Below are 23,645 nucleotides of genomic sequence, written 5' to 3'. Positions count from 1 at the left end.
ATGGGTCTGTGGTGGAGCCTGGGTACCTGGATCATTGAAAAGCTCCCTTGGTGGTTCTAATGTTGAAAATCACTGATCTAAACCAATTCAGAAAGATGAGGAGACTGCTCCCAAGTGACATAGAGGGTCAGAAGCAGGTCTCCTGCTATCCGGTGAAGGGCTTTTCAGATGCTTGGCTGGCCCTCAGAACATGCCCACGGCTGGGTACACCGCCAGGTTAATTCTCCCTCACCCTTAATTGTCAATGACGTAGGACATGTGGTGCTGTAAGCACACATCTGCTCCCAGCTCAGTGACAGAGCTTACTGCAGCTCATCAGTTTCCCTAACAAGATTTTCCTTGGTGACAGCAAAACAAATCATTTTAATTAGCATTAGATAATGAATTTAAATGGCATTGAAGTAATTCCAAAATCTCCCTTAACTGCCCTAAATAACATCATGCAGGAGGTACTCTAGTGGGAGTTATTGTTGAGAAATTGCTGTGCTAAGGGCACAGCTGAAAGGTTTCCTTGCCTGGGATTATTCTGCCTGGTTTTATTTTGTTTCACACAGTCCAGTTAGCACCAGATGCTGGGTGAGCTGCAAGGATTCAGATGTTGTTTGGTGTCCTTGCCCCGTATCAGGTGCACACATCTCTTCGTCCGCTTGTCCTTGTGATGTGGCTGTGACCCTCGGCTTGGAGCATGCCGCTCACAAGGAGCGCATTCTCAATCTCCTGAGAAGCCACCTCCACTCAGAAAGTCCTTCCTTATGCTCAGCTGAGGCGGTACCCCTGTCACTTGTCCCCTAGAACCCAGTACTCTCTGGGAATTCATTCCTTGCCCCTCAGTGCCAGGGCCACAGGGCAACAGCTCTGGGTGTCCCAAGGGGTTTGAATAGATGTTGTGTTTGGGATGAATACTGCTGCTGTTAGCCTCTGACTGGTAGGACTGGGAAAAGAACACACTGTCCTCAGGGTCCTGAAAGAGCTGTGAGTGAATTGCCCCTCCCCTTCAATTTCTGTGAAATGGGCAGTGGATAGATTTGATTTCACATTTTTCTGAAAGAAAAAGGGAAAAAACAACCTTGCCAAACCTGAAGTCATCAGACCTTCAGTATGCCTATCTTGTGACTATAGTGTTAGTGTCTCCCCAGTCCTATTTTGATTTAGAAAGAGGGGCTCTGCCTTCTTGCTCTAACTGGCCAGGCTCCACTGTAGACCATCTGTTCCATCACTAGACCTTAGCTGCTTTATGGTTAACATGAGATTACAGGAGCTGCAGACTCCTAGGTGACAGTCGTCTTGCATCTTTTAGATGTAAATTTCATAAAGTGAGATAGTAAAAGACCATTACCTAATAGCTTTTCTATGGGCAAAGGTCAAAGTATTAATTGTGTTTTGTGTCTACTTTGAAACAGTATTTTTGGAGTTAAAAGACTGGAGGTACTGTAGTCACATCCCGTGTTTCTCTAAGTTGTGATTGCTCTGACACCAACCGGTGTTCAACTTTGATGCTAATCACCCAGAGTTAGAGTTGGGCTCCATGGGCTTAAGGGCATGGTCCCCAACAAGAGTGCCCATCTTCAGATGCCAGGCACACTTGGGGAGTCTGGAGACCACTGCGTTTCTAACAACTGGCTACAAATTCAGAGGTTCTCACAGCACCCTCAGGTTTGATAGTTCACAGGAGTGACGCAAAAAACTCAGGAAAGCACTGTGCTCATGACAACGGTTTTATTAAAAAGGATAGGCATTAGGACTAGCCAAATGAAGAGATGCATAGGAAAAGGCTTGAGAGGGCCTGAATGCAGTGCTTCCTTGCCCTCTCCCAGTGAAATCAGGGCACACCGTCTTCTTTATACATCCGCGTGTTCACCAATCAGGAAGTTCTACTCAGCTTGATGCCTAGAGCTCTTATTGGGGTTTCCTTATATAGGCATGATTGATTGGTTGGGTTACTGGGCATGTGACTTGATCTCTATTTGCCTTCCCTACCTTGATGTTGGGCTGACTCAAAGCCCCAGCCCTCTAATCACCTGTCTTACTGGTGACCAGCATCATCCTGGGTCATTGCATCTTTTACCATAAGCTCAGGTGTGACCCAAGAGGCTCATGAAAAACAAAGACCCTTCCATTACTTGGGAAATTTCAAGATTTTTCATTCTCTATCCTAAGAACCAGGAACAATGGCTGGTCAAACTTTTTATTAGGCAACAGACTTGAGTCAACCAAATGTGCTTTAGAGTAGAGGGAAGGAAGAGTGGGGTGCTGTCAACAATGCACCCACCATTGCACTCCATCAGCATGTGTCCCAAAGTGGATGCAAAATGGGAAAATTGCTTTATTTGGTCACCGTACTTCTTTCACAAGGTTTTGCGATGCTGGTGTTTAAATGATTGTACTCTTCATTATATTGTGCATCATAAATTCATATATTTATACATATATATCACATGCACCAACCCCGAATATATATTAACATGTGCTATAGGGAATTTTCAAAGTGATTTTGGTTACATGTTGTTTTTGCCTTACCCACTGACCTGAGAACCTAACTTCCATGTAAAACACTATTCGATGCCATGTCCCAAGGCAATTCTTCTATAGCTTTCCAGAAGTCAGGTCATCCAAATCCTGTTTGAACCTTTCTGGTAACAAGGAGCTCCCTGATTTAAGGGTCAACCCATTCAATTGTTGGACAGCTTCATGGTTAGATAGTAGTTTCTTACGCTGAGCCAAATCTGCCCCCTGGTCCCCTGACTCTACCTTCTACAGTCACACAGAGGACACTGTCTGTTAGAAGAGGACTTCAAATATTTGAAGACTGATATCCTGTGTGCTACAAAGGCATCTTTTTTTCCTAAGCAAACATTCTCTGGTTTCTTCGGCTATGTTTTATATGTTCTTCTACATAGACGGTTTTAGGACAACCTTATCAGCCTTCCCATGGCTAGTTAATATGTCTTGTAAAGTACAGTGCCAAGAACTGAATACAATACTCTGAGTGGTTAAACATTTATAGCATAGCTCTTAGATTTCCTGATAGGACATTCTAGGCCCATTGATTCAATCATCCTGCGATTATACTTTTTTAGCTTTAATTATAATTTCTCTGCCTTTTCACAGATGAAGTAAATATACTTGGGAGACACATGTCCCTGGGATGCCCAGCACCCACCTCCCTTTCTGTTGGTAGCTTCATTATTTTCCTTGGGCTAGCCAGCCACTTCTTCATTCTTAGTCTCTATACCCAGAGATGAGAATGTAACCCAGACTAAACAATCAGAGCGTTCTATTCCCCTTACCAAAGTGATTGGATCTTTTGCTCAAGGTATTAGGAAAGAAGGTTTTTCTTTGCACTGGGGTTGCCATACTGATATAAGAACCTTGCATTACTACTGGATGAAGCCAACATGGTAGAAAGCAGAAGAGCAGGATTGTAATAGAGGGAGAGAGACTGAGTCTTGTGACATCAGGAGTCCAGCTTCTAACTGCCTGAAGCCAGAGCTAATGTGGACTTGACAGTTTCTTGAAATTGGTTTAAGCAAATGAGCAAAAAAAACAGTTTAGTCAAGAGTCCTAACTAATACATCTATTTTCCATTCACTAGTTCGGTAGTAAATGTTTAACAACCAGTTCTTGGCAGGGAAAAGAAAGGAAAGGCCCTGATTTATAGTGCTTACTAACTTCTGTAGGGGAAATACCCCCATGAACAATTAGAAGCTAACAACATGATGTCAGCAACCACGTAAGTTTTCTGAAAACTTAGTGATCAGCTCTCACAAGGTAGCTTCAGCACACTATTGCTTCTGTGTCTGCACTCAAGTTACTAATAGAAAATTGATCAAGACTAAGTCAAAGATAAAGCTCAGAAGCCAACTAGAGAACTTTCTTCTGTTGCCCAACTGGACATGGACACAGCAATCGACACTCTGTGGGAAAGTCCAACAGGCTACAAATTTTGCTCTTTTTACTAACATCCAGCCCATCTTTCTACTTCATCCATTACCATGAGAAAATGTCAGAAATTTTGCTAATGGCTGGTTTTCTATATCCTTTGATCCCTGTCCTCTGGCAGTTCAGTCACCATGAGAAATAAAGTCGCGGTGTCATGACTTGTTCTTAATGACCCATGCTGCCTCCTGATCACTGCTTTCCATTCTGAACGGCAAACCACCTGCTAAATGCTCTGGTAGGATTTTTTTTTAAGATTTTATTATTTATTTATTTATTTGACAGAGAACAAGTAGGCAGAGAGGCAGGGAGAGGGAGAAGCAGGCTCCCCGCTGAGCGGGGAGTCCCACGTGGGGCTCTATCCCAGGACCCTGGGATCATGACCTGAGCTGAAGGCAGCCGCTTAACCGACTGAGCCACCCAGGCGCCCCTCTGGTAGGATTTTTATTGCTTGCCAGTGGTCTATTGTTTCTGGAATCTGTCCTCTCCACTTGGAGAACATGAACGTTGCCTGTGTCCAGTCTTCCCTCACTTTTACAGATTATTTTGGGTATGTGCCATGGAAGAAATCAGAAATGATTAGAGTTGGAATGTTTTCTAACATTTGTCATTTTCATTTTTGCAATTTTGCCAACATCTGTTTTCCTTCCAACAGATCTGCTATTTCTTAGGGGTCTAGAGGCCTGCCTTATATAAAGGAACTGGAGTTCCCTTCTAATCTGTTCTCCAATCTTGAGATCTGTCTCTCCTAATAATGTTTGCTATAGCCTTTTTGATCAGAAGCATACTCCCACTGGTCCAATTTTGGTTTCTCTCTCCTTGGGCTTTACCTACATGCTTTTCACTGTCTATTTCATTTCTATGGATTTCCAAATAAGACTATACCCTCTAAACATTTTATGCGACTCCCCTTTCCCTTCTACTAGGTATTTCTTTTGAATGATTCAAGTTTGCACTGGCTCTCACCATTAGATGAGATTCTAAACCTACCAAGTTTTCATGATACCTATAAGACTATAGGTCTCATCTTGGATTCAAATTCCACGATCATTCCTACATTTTTTGATGCATCATTATGAAGACCTCTGAGGTCATCATCACCATAGCTAAACCCATGCTCTGTGGTTTCCGAGTTAGAATTAACTGCCATCTCATCCAGTCATTTTATTTTGTATTTTCATCTTTCGGTTTAAGAAACTCTTTCTCAGGTTAGATATCATGAACTGGCATATGCATAGTTGTTGATCCTCTGGTGATGATGATATACTCATACCCCTGGCCTGGGCCACAGTTTTCTCATGGCTTTGTTATAGACTTCATAGCCAAAATGCTGTTTCTGGACACCATCTATACAGCTAGCTCTTCACTTCCTAAAGCCTCCTTACTTACTCCAGCTGTCCTTGGTGGCGGGGGTGGAGGGGGGGGAGTGGAGAAAATGACAGTAAGGCCTATATCACCAAGTCCCTCCATCACCAAACCAGGAAACGGTAATGGCATAATGGCTGTAACATTCAGAAAGAGATCATTCATTGTTCTTGGCTTCTTGCTCCACCCTGGCTACTTGCTGACTCTGTGACCTTGGACGAGCTCTGGGCTTTGCTTTTCTTATCTGATGGGTGAAAAAAGTAAAGTCTGCTCTGCCCAGATCTCAGAGTCACATTTAGAATGAAATGAGATGTACATGAAAGAGATGGTGAGTTGAGCATTATGCACAGCTGACAGGTAACATCAAGGTTTCTTGTGAAGCGCAGGATGTGAAATTGAACCAGATTTGTGGAATTTCATCATTTCATCCCCTCATGATCAGGAGGTCCTGTTTCCCTAATTGAACATCATAGTGGAAGGAGAGGAAAGACTTACCAGTTCTCTGAACTCATGACTCTTCATTTGATCTTTAGTTGGTATCTCCACTAGGAGAGGCACTCCACTAAACAGAGAGCAAAGGCAGGTTTGGGACTGGTGGGGTGGTTTTCATTGTAGACAAGCCTAAATGAAGCAGTGCCCACTGATAAGCCCTGCAATTAAACTGCTTCCTGTCACTTTAAATAAACCTTCTCTCCATTCCTGGCCTCTGGGGAGAGGAGGGGGAGGTGGGGGAGGAAAGGGAGAGCTAAAAATACTGGCTTGTGTTCATGTTGGTAATTTATAACTGATAAAATTAATTGCTGCACCTCTTAGTGGGTTGTCAAGGTTTGTTTAAAATCCACTGGCTACTCATAAAGTCTTAAGGAAGGGAGAGGTGCCAGGTCTGGGCCTGGCCTGTGCCATATTTCCTTAACAATTTGAAATAGTAGGAGTCAGGCTTTCACAAGTAACTGAACCGTCCTTGATTGCATGGGAATATTATTTTGTGAATAATATTCAGAAAGACAAATGATTGTGAAAACACAGGGCCTAGGGAATGTGTTTCTCTCCCCAGCCCTGTGTCCTTGCCACCCCTTCCCACACCCAAGCCCAGCTAAACGTGCTTCAGTACCCCTGACTGTATCAACCATGGATCGGCCATCAGATCTTCTTCACCAGCATATGTAATTTTGCTAGATAGACCACCAAAATTTAAAGTACAGAAACAACGGAGCAAACTGGAGAGGGAGGAGTTCAATCTAAGCATCTCCTATGTTAGCAAAAATCAGTTTTAACAACAACAAAAGTTACCAAAATACTCTGTCATATAAAAATAAATGCAAAAATGTAGACATAACATTTGTTGCCCTGCCTAATGGTTTAAGAAATGCAGCAAGGCAAAAAAGCTGTTGAGGGAGGCCAGTTTGTGGCCAGGACTGGGCCCTTGGGAGGGACAGTGATGTCATGAAAGTTCACAGGTGGTCAGCCTTGTAAACTCTGAATCATAATTCTGTCTTTATTCAGTGGATGATTGAGTTCTTAGACTGTTAACCAAGCTCACAGAGCCCAGTGCATAAACCAGAATGTCAACTTACTGATTTGTATCATGAACATATAACTGTCAAAGCTTGTATAAGGTCAGTTAATGAAGATTCATCAAATGTCTGCTGTGCACCAAGTGTTGTAAATACAGCAGTGAACACAACACACGGGGTCTCTGCCCTTGCGTGTGATTGGAATCTGTTGGTCTGTTCACTTCCTCTGTAGGAAAGCTACACCCAAAGCCAATTTGTGATCTGAAAGCTGCTGTGGGAGCCTGAAATCAGAGCAAAGGTAGGGAGGTGAGTGACCTTGACAACTAGTGGCATCTTGATAGTCCTACACTCTGATAGTCCAAGAGGGTACACCCGTCCAAATGTGGGTCTGTGGGTCCAAACCCCTTCCTCCGGAAGATGCTAGCAGCAATGTCTAATTTGGGGTCCCGAATCTTTTTTATTAACTCCAGCCACAATTCTCATTTTTAAAAAAATAAAAATATATTTTAAAATTTCAAAGATAGTGATCATCATGCATACCGAGATGAACCACTTGACCCATTTATTTTCAATCTTCTTTTAAAAGAAAATCATTATATTGGTGTTTTAAAAATAGTATGCTCAATAATTCAGAGAATTGCATAGATATTGAAAGAACAACCTTCTAAAATATGCCACCCAGGAATACCCATCACTGATGTTACTTGAACAACTGCCCATGAACACACGTAGTTTGAGGGAAATGTGGGTAGACTACGTGGTAACAACCTTTATTTAAAAATGATGTCCTTCTATATGTGTTATTTTTAGATGAAAATAATTAAATAGAAGTTTACCTAAGTTGCATAATAGAAACAAGTAAGCAAAAAATTATTTTTTAACTATAAGAGATAGTATTTCTTGAAAGATACAAGGTTTTTGAAAACCAGTTATGAGAAACATTAAGAATTCAGGTTTTCTAAGTTTATGTGCCAATTTTAAACCGTGTTAATTGCTTCCCTGTTTGAAACAGAACATTGGAAACTTGATTCTTCCTTCTGCCACCCCTTCTCCAAACTTCTGACTATGTTACATTTGTTGGTTTACGTAGGAACGTACGGATGCATTTGACACCTGGCTTCGTGATGCTTACCCTGTCATTGCCACTCCTGCGCCCTCTGGGTTTAGATGCATAGTTCCTGTGATTCAGTGTTAGTCCCCTCTTTTGTCTTAGCATCCGCACTGCTCTGTTCTGGATTAGTTCTTAATTAGCTGGATACTTGCTGTGCATTGGCTGACATCTTTTATGTATTAAGGTATTTTGTCTGTGGTCTTTGTTTTGAAGACTATCTGGGCTGGGTATAATATCACTGAGTTATACTTTTTTCCCCCAAACTTCGTAAAAACTGCTTTGCTATCTTACAGCATTAAAATGGGGCTGGGGAGGAATCTGGAGATGAGTTGAATTTCAACCCTTGCAGGTGGTTTGTTTTTCTCCCTCCATGCTTGCCTTCTTTATTTTGTATATTCAGTGGTTTAAGAGGGAGATCTATCCAGAATTTAATTACAGTGTGCCCATGGATCTGACAATGACTTTCTTATATTTGTTAACCCACCTTCTGTTCCATATTTTGGATTTTCCATTTCAGAGAACCAGTCACCTTAATGTTGGATCACCTTAGTCTGTCTTTATATCAGTAGTTTCTACTCACTCACAAAGAAAGATAGAATTTCTTTCTTTGTAATAGGTACTCATGATTATCTCAAGACTTTCCTCTCATTTTCAGTGTAGTGTGGTCCTTTCAATTCCTTGGTATTCCTAATTCGTTTGTTAGTTCTGTAGTTGGTTTGTTTTATTATCTTACCCTAATTCTTATCATCTTTCTTTTCATGTCCTTTACCTCATTTTTTAGAATCCCACTTTGGGCTCTGACACAGGTGAATAAATAAGTAACATTATGAACATTTATTCACCTGCATAAAGGTGAGGAAATGGATTCTTCTCTAGAGCCTCCAGCAGGGACACAACACTATGAACAACTTGCTCTTAGCCCAGTGAAACCTACTGCAGACTTCTGACCTTGAGCACTGTGTGATAAGTTTATGTTGTTCTAAGCCACTAAATTTGCAGTAACTTGTCAGCAGTTATAAGAAATTCATATGCCATGGGGTGCCTGGGTGGCTCAGTTGGGGAACATCTGATTCTTGATTTCAGCTCAGGTCATGATCTCAGGGTGGTGGGATTAAGCCCTGTGTTGGGCTCTGTGCTCAGCTGGGAGTCTGCTCAAGATTCTCTCCCCACCCCTCGCCCCACTCACATGTGAGTGCAGTCTTTCTCTCTCTCTGATAAATAAATAAAATCTTAAAAAAAAAATATGTCACTCACCTGTTTCTTTCCAGATTTCACCTTTTATGTTGTTGGTTCCTGGTTTGTTTTATTACATTATGTTATGTCCCTTTTCTTATTTGATAGCTATTGATTTGTTTTGCGTGGGCTAGCCTACTTTTTTGCTTATTAAGTTTACTTGGGGAGGGAATATTTATGATGCTATTTGGGTCTGCTCTCTTAACAAGAGCCCCTCACAAACTATATTCAGTTAATATCAAAGTCTAGACTACAGAGCTTGACTTTCTCGTCTGTGAAGTTAACTGTGTGGTTCTTCAAATTATCATGCTCCCAAATACCATGTGAATATTTAATGACTTGAAATCGAGTGTGAGGGTCATTAGGAAGTGATGTGCATGGGGCTGAAGGCTCCATGATGTGCTTGGTTTAGGTGTAGAAATTTCCACCCCTAGTCATATTAATTTTTAACTATTTTTTAACTGTTAATATTTAAATTCTTTTTCTTAAATTTTATTATGTTAGTCACCATACAATACATCATTAGTTTTCTAACTACACTAAATTTTCAGGCTCCATAGGTGTAATTTTTTAACAGAAAAAACTCAGAATGGGAAAGGCAAGAGAGCAATTAGAGGTCTTCTTTTACTTTTTTAAAAAAAGATTTATTTATTTCGGGGCGCCTGGGTGGCTCAGTTGGTTAAGCGACTGCCTTCGGCTCGGGTCATGATCCTGGAGTCCCGGGATCGAGTCCCGTGTCGGGCTCCCTGCTCGGCAGGGAGTCTGCCTCTCCCTCTGACCCTCTTCCCTCTTGTGCTATTTCTCATTCTCTCTCTCTCGAATAAATAAATAAAATCTTTAAAAAAAAAAAGATTTATTTATTTTAGAGAGGGAGAGAGAATGCAAGTAGGGGGAGGTACAAAGGGAGAAGGGTAGAGAGAATCTCAAGCAGACTCCACGCTACATGCAGAGCTTGTCGCAAGGCTCCTTCCCAGGACCCTGAGATCATGACCTGAGACAAAATCAAGAGTTGGCCGCTCAACCAACTGAGCTACCCAGCTACCCCTAGAGGTCTTATTCTTAATCTTTTTTTTTTCCTCCCTAGCTCAACATTATTATAGCCATGGTCAATGATGTTAAACTTTGGGAGTTTAATTTGAATATAATTTTTCAATTATATTCAATCGGACATGCTCAGCCTGGCAATTTAAAGATGTATGGGTGAAATTTACCTGGATACTCTGAAATGTGACAGCAATTGGAGAGATTCTTTGAAGTTGGTAGCTCCCCTGAGCAAATAACCACTGTCTTCTGTCCACGTTTGACCCCACCCCACAAAGAACAGTAAAAATCCTGGGCATTCTGACATATCTTGGCCAATCAAGACACAAAACTGTCCTCTTGGTGCCAGCATCTCTTGAGACAAGCAGCATCCCTCTACCCGATCCATCTTGAGATGAGAAACTCAAGAGCAACTGACTTGACCTACTCTGGGAGCTTCAGAGGCAGCTGAAAAAATAGTTGGGAATTGGAGATGAAGGCTGTATCTGGAAGTGTGTGTAGCGGAATCCCAAAAAGTGAACCAAAACATGCAGGGCTTCCCATTTTGGCAGCCTGTCCTGGAATCTTTGAACCTTAGAGGCTGACCTCATGTTTATGCAGATGCAAAATTAAAAACCTAGAGAGAAAGGGTCTAAACCAAGGTGTCCCTGCAAGGTCTGGTTGAATGTGATGATTATAACCAGGTTTCCTGTCTCTGGTCCAGTTCTCTCTCACCCCACTGGAATTTTAAAGCAGAGAGCAAAGAAAGTGAGAGAAACAAGGGTTGCTTTATTTTGGTGGAGGGAGTAAAATTTGAAAACTCACAGGAAAGTTGCAAGAATCCTACATCCTATTCCTTACCCAGATTCACTGATTGTTTATATTTGCTCCATTCTTTTTCTTTAAATATATTGTTAAATTTGCATATTATATATATTTTAGAACTATCTGAGGGTAAGTTAGAGAGATGTCCCTTTGTCCCTAAATACTTAGATGTGTCTTTCTTTAGACAAGGACATTTTCTCACACAATTCTCAAAACCAGGAAATTTAGTATGGATATAAAACTATTTCCTAATCCACAGTCCATATTCCAATTTTGTCAGTTGTTACAGTAATGTTCTTGATGGCTTCTTTTTTTCTGGTTCAGGATCTAGTCCAGAATCACATACTGCATTTAGTTGTTGTACCTCTTTAGTGTCCTTAATCTGGAATAGTCCTACAGCATTTCTTTGTCCTTCTCGACCTTTATTTTTAAAGAGCACAGAAGAGTTATTCCAGTATGCCTTTCAACTTGGGTTTGCGTGATGAAATCCAGAGTTTGCATCTTGGGTAGGAATAGCTGGGAAGTGAGTTTGTATGCCAGGTGCATCAGGAGGCATCTGCCTTCGGTTTGTCCTACTGGTGATGTTAACTTTGATTGCTTGGTTAAGGAGGGTCTGTTGTCAACTTCAAAGCTTACTTTTCTTCATATTAAATTAATAATTTAGGGGTGGTGGTGCATGCTGAGACTATGTAAATACTGTGTTTCTCCTCAAAATTTGCTTAGTCGTTTTAGTATCCATTGATTATTTTCTGCTTCCACCATATGAAAGTGTTTCTCTTTAAGTGTAGCTTGTGAAATACTCCCTGATGTATTTTTCCTTCTTGATTTCCTTTTCTTCCTCTTTGTTCTGTCATCTTTCCACTAGTGTCCGAGGATGGATGCTAGAAACCTTTAATGACAGAGTAAAATTCTTGACTTGGTGTTCCAAAATGAGACCTTGAAAGCCACAGCGATCAATTTATTTATTCATTTATTTTTTTTATTAACATATAATGTACTTTTTGTTTCAGGGGTACAGGTCTGTGATTCATCACTCTTACACAATTCACAATGCTCACCATAGTACATACCCTCCCCACTGTCCGTCACTCAGACACCCCATCCAACCTACCCCCCCTCCCCTCCAGCAACGCTCAGTTTGTTTCCGGAGATTAAGAGTCTCTTATGGTTTGTCTCCCTCTCTGGTTTCATCTTGCTTCATTTTTCCCTCCCTTCCCCTATGATCCTCTGTCATGTTTCTCAAACTCCTCATATCAGTAAGATCATATGACACTTGTCTTTCACTCACTGACTTCGCTTAGCATAATACCCTCTAGTTTCATCCACGTCATTGCAAATGGCAAGATTTCAATTTTTGATGGCTGCATAATATTCCATTGTATATATATACCACATCTTCTTTATCCATTCATCTGTCGTTGGACATCTTGGCTCTTTCCACAGTTTGGCTATTGTGGACATTGCTGCTATAAACATTGGGATGCATGTGCCCCTCATACCACTACATTTATATCTTTGGGGTAAACACCCAGTAGTACAATTGCTGGGTCATAGGGTAGCTCTATTTTCAACTTTTTGAGGAACCTCCATACTGTTTTCCAGAGTGGCTGCACCAGCTTGCATTCCCACCAACAGTGTAGGATGGTTCCCTTTTCTCCACAGCCTCGCCAACATCTGTCGTTTCCTGACTTGTTAATTTTAGCCATTCTGACTGGTGTGAGGTGGTATCTCATTGAGGTTTTGTTTTGGATTTCCCTGATGCCAAGCAATGTTGAGCACTTTCTCATGTGTCTGTTGGCCATTTGGATGTCTTCTTTGGAAAAATGTCTGTTCATGTCTTCTGCCCATTTCTTGGTTGGATCATTTGTTCTTTGGGTGTTGAGTTTGATAAGTTCTTTATAGATTTTGGATACTAGCCCTTTATCTGATATGTCATTTGCAAATATCTTCTCCCACTCTGTCAGTTGTCTTTTGGTTTTGTTGACTGTTTCCTTTGCTGTGCAGGAGCTTTTTATCTTGATGAAGTCCCAAAAGTTCATTTTTGCCCTGGCTTCCCTTGCCTTTGGCGATGTTTCTAGGAAGAAGTTGTTGTCGCTGAGATCGAAGAGGTTGCTGCCTGTGTTCTCCTCAAGGATTTTCATGGATTCCTGTCTCACATTGAGGTCTTTCATCCATTTTGAGTCTGTTTTTGTGTGTGGTGTAAGGAAATGGTCCAGTTCATTCTGCATGTGGCTGTCCAATTTTCCCAACACCATTTGTTGAAGAGACTGTCTTTTTTTCCATTGGACATTCTTCCCTGCTTTGTCAAAGATTAGTTGATCATAGAGTTGAGGGTCCATTTCTGTTCTGTTCCATTGATCTAGGTGTCTGTTCTTGTGCTAGTACCATACTGTCTTGATGATCACAGCTTTGTAATAGAGCTTGAAGTCCGGAATTGTGATGCCACCAGCTTTGCTTTTCTTTTTCAACATTCCTCTGGCTATTCAGGGTCCTTTCTGGTTCCACACAAATTTTAGGATTATTTGTCCCATTTCTTTGAAAAAAGTGGATGGTATTTTGATGGGAATTGCATTGAATGTGTAGATTGCTCTAGGTAGCATAGACATTTTCACAGTATTTATGCTTCCAATGAATGAGCATGGAACATTTTTCCATTTCTTTGTCTTAATTTCTTTCATGAGTATTTTAGTTTTCTGAGTACAGATTCTTTGCCTCTTTGGTTAGATTTATTCCTAGGTATCTTAAGGTTTTGGGTGCAATTGTAAATGGGATCGACTCCTTAATTTCTCTTCTGTCTGATTGTTGGTGTATAGACATGCAACTGATTTCTGTGCATTGATTTTTATATCCTGCCACTTTACTGAATTCCTGTATGAGTTCCAGCAGTTTTGGGGTGGAGTCTTTTGGGTTTTCCACATAAAGTATCATTATCATCTGCCAAGAGTGAGATTTTGACTTCTTCCTTGCCGGTTTGGATGCCTTTGATTTCTTTTTGTTGTCTGATTGCTGAGGCTAGGACTTCTAGTACTGTGTTGAATAGTAGTGGTGATAGTGGACATCCCTGCCGTGTTCCTGACCTTAGGGGAAAAGTTCTCAGTTTTTCTGCATTGAGTATGCTATTCGCTGTAGGTTTTTCATAGATGGCTTTTAGGATATTGAGGTATGTACCCTCTATGCCTATATTCTGAAGAGTTTTGATCAAGAAAGGATGCTGTACTTTGTCAAATGCTTTTTCTGCATCTATTGAGAGGATCATAGGATTCTTGTTCGTTCTTTTGTTAATGTATTGTATCACATTGATTGATTTTGCGGATGTTGAACCAACCTTGCAGCCCAGGGATAAATCCCACTTGGTCGTGGTGAATAATCCTTTTAAAGTACTGTTGGATCCTATTGGCTAGTATTTTGGTGAGAATTTTTGCATCCATGTTCATCAGGGATGTTGGTCTGTAGTTCTTGTTTTTGATGGTGTCTTTGTCTGGTCTTGGGATCAAGGTAATCCTGGCCCCATAAAATGAGTTTGGAAGTTTTCTTTCCATTTCTATTTTTTGGAACAGTTTCAGAAGAATAGGTATTAATTCTTCTTTAAATGTTTCATAGAATTCCCTTGGGAAGCCATCTGGCCCTGGGCTCTTGTTTGTTGGGAGATTTTTGATAACTGCTTCAATTTCCTTACTGGTAATGGGTCTGTTTAGGTTTTGTATTTCTTCCTGGTTCAGTTTTGATACGTCTCTAGGAATGCATCCATTTCTTCCAGATTGTCTAGTTTGCTGGCATATAGTTGCTCATAATATGTTATAATTGTATTTCTTTGGTGTTGTGATCTCTCCTCTTTCATGATTTTAGTTATTTGGGTCATTTCTCTCGTCTTTTTGATAAGTCTGGCCAGGGTTTTATCAATCTTATTAATTCTTTCAAAGAACCACCTCCTAGTTTCATTGATCTACTGTTCTTTTGGTTTCTATTTCATTGATTTCTGCTCTGATCTTTATTTCTCTTCTCCTACTGGGTTTAGGCTTTATTTGTTCTTTCTCCAGCTCCTTTAGGTGTAGAGTTAGATTGTGTATTTAAGGCCTTTCTTGTTTCTTGAGAAAGGTTAGTATTGCTATATACTTTCCTCTTAGGACCGCCTTTGCTGCATCCCAGAGATTTTGGACAGTTGTGTTTTCATTTTCATTTCTTTCCGTGAATTTTTTAAATTTTTCTTTAATTTCCTGGTTGACCTATTCATTCCTTAGTAGTATGTTCTTTAGCTTCCATGTAGTTGAGTTCCTTCCAACTTTCCTCTTGTGATTGAGTTCTAGTTTCAAACCATTGTGGTCCGAAAATATGCAGGGAATGATCCCAATATTTTGGTACCAATTAAGACCTGATTTGTGACCCAGGATGTGATCTATTCTGGAGAATGTTCCATGTGCCCTAGAGAACAATGTGTATTCTGTTGCTTTGGGATGGAATGTTCTGAATATATCTGTGAAGTCCATCTGGTCAAGTGTGTCATTTAAAGCCTTTATTTCCTTGTTGATCTTTTGCTTAGATGATCTGTCCATTTCAGTGATGGGGGGTTGTTAAAGTCCCCTATTGTATTATTGTCAATGTGTTTCTTTGCTTTTGTTATTAATTGGCTTATATAATTGGCTGCTCCCATATTAGGGGCATAGATACTTAAAATTGTTAAATCTTCTTGTTGGATACACCCTTTAAGTAGCATGTAGTGTCCTTCCTCATCTCTTATTTTGGTCTTTGGTTTAAAATCTCATTTGTCTGATATAGGGATTGCCACCCCAGCTCTCTTTTGATGTCCATTAGCATGGTAAATGGTTTTCCACCCCCTGGAGGAGTCTTTGGGTCTAAAATGAGTCTCTTGCAGACAGCATATCGATGGGTCTTGTTTTTTTATCCAATCTGATAGCCTGTGTCTTTTGATTGGGGCATTTAACCCATTTACATTCAGGGTAACTATTGAAAGGTATGAATTTAGTGCCGTTGTATTGCCTGTAAGGTGACTCTTACTGTATATTGTCTCTGTTCCTTTCTGGTCTTGTTACTTTTAGACTCTTTCTTTGTTGAGAGGACCCCTTTCAATATTTCTTGTCAAGCTGGTTTGGTGTTTGCAAATTCTTTTAGTTTTTGTTTGTTCTGGAAGCTTTTTATCTCTCCTTCTATTTTCAGTGGCAGCCTAGCTGGATATAGTATTCTTGGCTGCATGTTTTTCTCATTTAGTGCTCTGAATATATCATGCCAGTCCTTTCTGGCCTGCCAGGTCTCTGTGGATAGGTCTGCTGTCAATCTAATGTTTCTACCGTTGTAGGTTACACATCTCTTGTCCTGAGCTGCTTTCAGGATTTTCTCTTTCTCTGAGAGTTGTGAGTTTTACTATTAGATGTTGGGGTGTTGACCTATTTTTAATGATTTTTTTTTTTTTTTTTTTTTTTTTTCGGGGGCTACTCTGTGCCTCCTGGATTTTGATGTCTGTTTCCTTCCCCAAATTAGGGAAGTTCTCTGCTATAATTTACTTCGGTATACCTTCTGCCCCTGTCTCTCTCCTTCTGGGATCGCAATTACTCTAATGTTGTTTCACGTTATGGTATCACTTATCTCTCAGATTCTCCCCTCATGATCCAGTAGTTGTTTATCTCTCTTTTTCCCCCAGCTTTATTCTCCATCATTTGGTCTTCTATATCCCTAATTCTCTCTTCTGCCTCATTTATCCTAGCAGTTAGAGCCTCCATTTTTTTATTGTACCTCATTAATAGCTTTTTTTATTTTGACTTGGTTAGATTTTAGTTCTTTTATTTCTCCAGTAAGGGATTCTGTAGTATCTTCTATGCTTTTTTTTCAGGCTCAGCTAATATCTTTATAATCATCATTCTGAACTCTAGTTCTGACATCTTAATAATGTCTGTATCGATTAGGTCCCTGGCAGTCGGTACAGCCTTTTTTTTTTTTTTTTTTTTTTTGAGGTGAGTTTTTCTGTCTTGTCATTTGTCCAGAGGAGAATAGATGAATGAGAGAACAAAATGCTAAAAGGTTAACAGAGACCCCAGAAAAATATACGCTAAACAAATCAGAAGAGACCCAAAACTGGGGGGGGGAAAGAAAGGAAAAAATATGTATATATCAGGCTGGTGAATAGAACAGAGCCACATACTACATTTTGGGTGTATTATGGTTTGTTGGAAGAAAGTGTATCCCAAAATTTTAAAGAAAAAACTATATATATAAAATAAGTTTAAATACAATGAAGAGGTAGAATATGACTGTAAAAATGAAAATTAAAAAAGGTTTTAAGAAAGGAATTGGTAAGATAAATGTTGGTTGGAAAGGGACAGAAGAAAAATTAAAAAAAAATTTAAAAATTAACTTTGAAAGACGAAAGAATCAGGCAGAGAAAAGCCATGAATTCTATGAGCAGTATTCCCCTAGCGCTGGTATTCTGCCGTTCTCATTGATCGGTAAACTTGGTCTTGGCTGGCTGTTTGTGCTGATCTTCTGGGGGAGGGGCCTGTTGCCATGGTTCCCAAATGTCTTTGCTGAAGGCGGAATTGCCCCGCCCTTGCCGGTCTGAGCTAAGTAATCTGTTCGGGTTTGCTCTCGGGAGCTTTTGTTCCCTGCAAGCTTTCCGCACAGACTTGGAGGACGAGAGTGAAAATGGCGGCCTCCCAGTCTCTGCCCTGGAGGAGCCGAGAACTCGGGGCCCCTCTCCTCAGTGAGCCCCCAGAGAAAAGCAGTCAGTCACTCCTGTCTCCCTGGTCTCCGGCCGCAGTCCACGCTTACCCATCCTGTGACCCAGCGTTTCTATGTCTGGCACCCGACCCGTGTGGAGTCTCCAAACCCAGCAGATCCCTGCGGTGCGCTCCCGTGCCGCTCCTCCCAGGGGAGGAAGGGGAATCTCCCCGGATCTGCCACTTGTTGGGTCCCAGCTGGAGGAGCAGTGGCCCGACTGTGCCACAGATCATGGTTTATGGCAACCCCGAACTCTGAGCCCACGGCTTTGTCTTTGCAGCCAGCTTCCCCACTCCGATACCTGGGAGCTCTGCCGCACTCAGGCACCCTGGTCTTTGTGACCCCGAGGGTCCTGAGACCACACAGTCCCAGCGAGGGTTCCACCCCCTGCTTAGCCACTGGAGTGACGTCCCTCAGCGGACCCAACTTCTAAAAGTTCCGATTTTGTGCTCCACTCTATGACTTGCCAGTAGCAGCTGATGGAGGCCCCCTCCCCTGCCATCTATCTTCCCGTATATCACCTCAGATTCACTTCTCCGTGCATCCTACCTTCCAGAAAGTGGTTGCTTTTCTGTTCAGAGAGTTGTTGATATTCTTTTCTTGGATCCCCTGGTGAGTTCATAGGTGTTCAAATGGTTTGTATCCCTATCCAGCTGAATTCCTGAGACCAGACGAAATTTAGGTCTCCTACTTCTCCGCCATCTTGCTCCTCTCCCCAAAATCTCTACAGCAATCAATTTTAAAAGGCTGGCATTTTCATAGGAAGAGAGACTTGTTACTGATTCTTCCATCTCTTCTTTTCATTCTTCCATTCTTTTATTTTTAAAAGCTTGGCTTTGATAATTAGCAGCAAAACCTAACCCCAGTGTAAGAATTCATTCAGGGACAAATCATCAGTAGATACTAAACATCAATAGATGTTAGGGGAATAGGTGATTTTCTTGATGCCAAAAGGATTACATCTCAGATTTCTTACAGGTTTCTAAAGGAAAATGGTAGCTTTGCAGGAGAGGTCATGCAGTTGTCATCTTATCCAAGTAGTAACTTAATATCATGAGTAGCAAGACGACATTATGTGCTTCCTGATCTGATGCATTCTCACTGCATTTAAAATAAATGTCACCTATGAAGTATTTTTGCCAAAATAGATTAATCTGTGTCTCATCTATCTCTAGACTCCATTTCTAACTTACCAGAAAGATATAAGGGAGAGGAGCAGGTTAAATGACCTTATAGGAAAGTGATCAGACAAATTCAGAATGTGAGGCTTTTTTTTTTTTAAAAGAGGGGGGCTGTACCCCACAGAGATATTGAAGAGACAAACACAAACAAATGTAGTTGTTAAACTTGAAAGGTTTCTGGTTCGCACCTTTTTTTTTTTTTTAATCCATAAAATAGATTATTGGGGTAATTGGAGAAGTTTTAATATGGACTTGATATTAGTGACTTGTTGGAATTAGGATCCACCTCCTGGTTTCAGTTCAGGCTGTGATCTCAGGGTCATGAGACTGAGCCCTGTGTTGGGCCCTGTACTCAGCATGGAGTCTCCTTGAGTTTCTCTCTCCTTCTCCCTCTGCCCAACCCTGCTGTGTGCACTCTAAAATAAATAAATTCTAGGGGGGGGGGGGGAAACACAAATAGTATTTTTCATTGTCAATTTTCTTATTTGTGATAATGATAGGGTAAGTGTACACGAGAATACATATGCTGGTATATTTAGACATGTGTCATGACCACAAGGGGGACAGTTCTTTGGGTTGCTTGGATTTCTGCACATCTTGTGAGCAAAGACACCAACAGCTTTTCAAACACACTTCTCAGTGTTTGACTAGCAGACAGCCTTGTTAAATAGTCTCTAAGTCAAAAGAAAAATGTTTTCATAATGTAGCATAAGAAAAATACTTCCTTTGAGGGTAAAAGTCAAGCAGGTTTCCTTGCCACCCTGGCTTTCTCAACCTGACCCAAATGCACTGTGTGTGCAGCCCCTGCCCATCCATGCCTCGATGTGTTACGTGGGAACTGGACAGTTTCCATTCTTGTGCAGTAGCTGTCCACTTTTCCCAGCACCATTTATTACAGAGACTATTAGCCCCCACTATATATTCTTGCCTTCTCTGTTGTAGATGAATTGATCATACAGCTTGGGTTTGTTTCTGGGCTCTCTGTTCTGTTCCATTGATCTAGTTTTGTGCCTGTTTGGCTTACTGCAGCTTTATAGTATAACCTGAAATCAGGTAACATGACAGCTCCTGCTTTGTTCTTCTTTTTCAAGGTGGATTTGGCTATTAGGGATCTTTTGTGGTTTTATACATATTTTAGTATTCTAGGTCTGTGAAAAATACTATTTGTGTGTCCCCCCCCTCCCCGGGATTTATTTATTTATTTTAGAGTGCACACAGCAGGGTTGGGCAGAGGGAGAAGGAGAGAGAAACCCAAGGAGACTCCGTGCTGAGTACAGGGCCCAGCGCAGGGCTCAGTCTCATGACCCTGAGATCACAGCCTGAACTGAAACCAGGAGGTGGATGCTAAACTGACTGCACCACCCAGGTGCCCCAATTGGTGTTTTAATAGGGATTGCATTGAATCTATAGATCAGTGTGGACATTTTAACAATATTAATCCTTTTAATCCATGAGCATGGAATATCTTTCAACTTATTTGTGTCATCTTCAAGTATTTTCTTCATTGTCTTAAAGTTTTCAGAATAAAGATCTTTTACCTCCTTGGTTAAATTTATTCATAGTTATTTTATTCTTTTGGATGCAATTGTAATGGGATTATTTTCTTAATTACACTTGTTGCTAGTTTGTCATTAGTGTATAGAATGCAAAAGATTTCTGTATATTAATTTTGTATCCTGCACCTTCAATGAATTCATTTATTCTAATAGTTTTTGGTAGAGACTTTACAAATATTTTTACATGGAGAAATGATTTAAAAAAAATTCAGTTATGGAAACTTTGTTTAAAAATTAGGAGAAGCCTAAAAACATTTTACAAAAGGTAAAAGATCTGGAGTTAAGCAGAGAATTGCTCCTAAAATACAAGACCTCTCTAACTATATCAAAAATCAATTCCAAGTACTTGGAAAAATTCCAAGTACTTCTCGTTAGCTTTATATAAGTCATGTGTTATAAAAGATATTGGCCAACTAATACTTTGGGTACCCTTTATATCAAAGAACTTACAAATTTATGGAAAAATATCAATATAAAGTGACTCTAAATTCATGATATAGATATTTTTGAATCTTTTGCCTGTCAAAGAAGAACTTCTTCTGGCAAAGATTAGTTTGTATTATGATGGATAGTTCTCCAGCTATGTTAGGTCCAAAGTTTGGGATTTTTATAATTTTTAAAATAAGAGAGATTTCCCTTTACTACTTCATTCTGCTATATAATATTGACAGTGTCGAATTTTACCTGAGACCTGTGTTCCTGGTAAAGGCTACCTGTAAAGGACCACCCTGTTCTCACCTATTCTGAGATAAGACTCACCTCCACCTTTCCTCAGTGACTCTGATTTCCTTGCTTAGCTGGCAATGTATCTCAAGGCCCCCTTCCCATTCCTTGAAGGAAAATAAATATTTTGCCCTTCAAAGAAAAGGGGGCTTATTTTTTTTTCTTTATAGAATGAAATGTTACCAAAATATGCTACAAAAAGATACAAGTGTTGAGTATCCATAAGGTAATAATCCATTGTATTTTCATCTCCAAATGTTTGCATTTCTATAAACAAGAATCATTTGCATCCTGTTAGACCTCCAGAAGTCTACAGAATTGCAAAATAGTCAATGAAAGGTACACACCTCTTCAGAATCAGATAACCCTGGAGAGTTCCTCTAAATACCTAACATTGTTTCGAAAGGATACTTAATTATCTTTTTGCCCTTTAAAAAATTCTTCACTATTTTTCCTGACATATTGTATGGATTTAAAATCTGCATGGCAAAATTCTGTACACCAAGAACTTGGCAGAGAATAGTCATTATTAACTGCCCACTGTCCGATGATCAAATAAGAGAAAAATCTTCCTCTCCCCATATACATATGTGGGCATACTTAGACCAAAAAAAAAAAAAAATTCCATTCATTTTTCTTGAAGACGATAGTCTAGACTTGAGCTTTGGAGCTAGACAGGCATATCCTAAGAGAGCTGAGAGCTGTGTGTCTGGAACACAGTGTCTTGGCACCTGGATAAATGTACCTACTAACTTGTGTCCTCCACTCACCCCTAGGGAAACCATAACAAGCAGATACACAAAACTCAAATTCTGTGACTGTAGAGATGGGCTAAAATGCACGCTTGGAATCAGCCCAACCATTCCCTCCTTGGAAGACTTTAAATGCAAACAGAAGACTGTCCTCTCTCTCTGACATTCACAGACTCTCAGGGTAAAGACTTCAACACCTTTTGGGAGGACGCAATTCAACCTGTAATAGATCTCAACTCCTGTTCTTGCAAGGCAAGCACACCTGTGTGCCCATGTATATTGCTTTGACCCATTGATCCTAGAGTTGGAAATGGAAATCTGTACCCAGGCCTTAGGCAGAGGGATAATAGGAAACGTTGCATTTCTTTTCCTACCCCTTCTGTCTTCTTGGTCCTTATCACTCCATCCCATGCCTTCAGGCAGTCTGAGCCTCCTCAGAGCCTAGGGAGATAAAGTTGTCCAACCCTCCCTTGCCCTGTGGCTCCCTTCTTTTCTGATCCAAATCCTGCCTGTTCTCAGCATGGTGGAGCTGCAGAGAGGCCTCAGCTTTCCACTGGGTGAGTCTTGGGTGGAGGAGGGTTGGGACGTGTGGGGATGCTTCAGGGCATGGATGGCTTCCTGGGAGGAAAGTGACAACTGGGCACACACAGTCAGAAAACACCTGCCACCATGGTTTTACTTGCTCTTTTTTTCTGGAGGTGAGCCTATTAACAGGAAAACACACTACCATTTGTTAACTTGATATGGTGAGTCAGGCCCTGTTTTGGGGTCTATATATACAAGATCTCACTTTGTTGTCATCATATTCACTGTTTTATAGTTTGCAAGGCGTTTTCTTGTCTCACCTTTACTGCATCCTTTTGAGATGGTAGAAAATATTCCATTCCCATTTGGGGGATGGGCAAGTGACCTAAGTGATGTAGGTAGAACTCAAAACTAGTTCACAGAAGCAGCCAGACTTTTCCATGGGAGCAGCTAAAGGTTACTCCACAGGAGCTATTTTATTTCTACCCGTTTGGGAACCTTTTAGAATCTGCCTCCTCCTGGGGCGCCTGGGTGGCTCAGTTGTTAAGCGTCTGCCTTAGGCACAGGTCATGGTCCCAGGGTCCTGGGATCGAGCCCCGCATCGGGCTCCCTGCTCCGTGGGAAGCCTGTTTCTCCTTCTCCCACTCCCCCTGCTTGTGTTCCCTCTCTCGCTGTGTCTCTCTCTGTCAAAGAAATAAATAAAATCTTGGAAAAAAAAAATAATCTGCCTCCTTCTAAGGGCCATGTGTAGGGCAGTCATGTCTTAGAGCCCTGCCCCATCATGATATTCATGTATCGTTTTCTTTCACATACAGGCACATGTATGAACCTTGTGATCTCACTTGGGGGAAGAAACCATGACTTTCCTTTGATAAGCTCTCTTGGGAAATCTGCTTTCTTTCCATCAGTGTAGCCCACCTTTTCCCAAGGGACCAATCCAAAGGCAGGCTCAGCCTAATGCTGTCATAATTCCTCTCTGGACCTTCTGTCTTGAGGTCTTCTATACCTATTCTTTGGGGAGCACTGGGCTGGTACACAGTAGGTACTCTATGGAGAATGATGGGCTGTGCTTATGTATTAGCAATCTATAGCTGCATAACAAATTATCCCAAATTTAACAGCTTGAAACAACATGTATGTTTTATTTCATAGTTGCTGTGGTGCAGGAACCCAGGCAA

Source organism: Zalophus californianus, chromosome 13 (assembly GCF_009762305.2).
Source record: "Zalophus californianus isolate mZalCal1 chromosome 13, mZalCal1.pri.v2, whole genome shotgun sequence".
Classification (NCBI taxonomy): domain Eukaryota; kingdom Metazoa; phylum Chordata; class Mammalia; order Carnivora; family Otariidae; genus Zalophus; species Zalophus californianus.
This window is presented reverse-complemented; position numbering follows the sequence as displayed.